At 37.2% G+C, this 226-nt stretch overlaps 1 protein-coding gene across 1 annotated transcript in view; it reads right to left on the bottom strand.

Moving 5' to 3' along the window:
* Positions 1 to 226, bottom strand: part of LOC119594151 (POU domain, class 2, transcription factor 2-like) — a gene marked incomplete in the record, with an annotated part of 67,768 nt that overhangs the window by 6,840 nt on the left and 60,702 nt on the right.

Genomic DNA, 226 nt, shown 5'->3' with positions numbered 1-226 from the left:
ATTTCGAAACGGCCCTACTCTTCCGACCACGCGGCGAATGACCGTAAGTAAAACAAAACAAAGATAAACAAAGCTTTCTTGAGACTTGGTAAACAAACAAACAAACACGTACAGTCAGACTAGGATAGAAAGAACGGATATTAACAATTAATATTAAGAAAAAAAAAAGGAAAATGTTACAAGCATGGATATACTCTTTCCGAATTTAACCCTTCCTCCCCTGTCG

The sequence above is a fragment of the Penaeus monodon genome, chromosome 33 (assembly GCF_015228065.2).
Source record: "Penaeus monodon isolate SGIC_2016 chromosome 33, NSTDA_Pmon_1, whole genome shotgun sequence".
Classification (NCBI taxonomy): domain Eukaryota; kingdom Metazoa; phylum Arthropoda; class Malacostraca; order Decapoda; family Penaeidae; genus Penaeus; species Penaeus monodon.
Note: the sequence above shows the minus strand (reverse complement) of the source record. Positions and strands in the feature narration are given on the sequence as shown.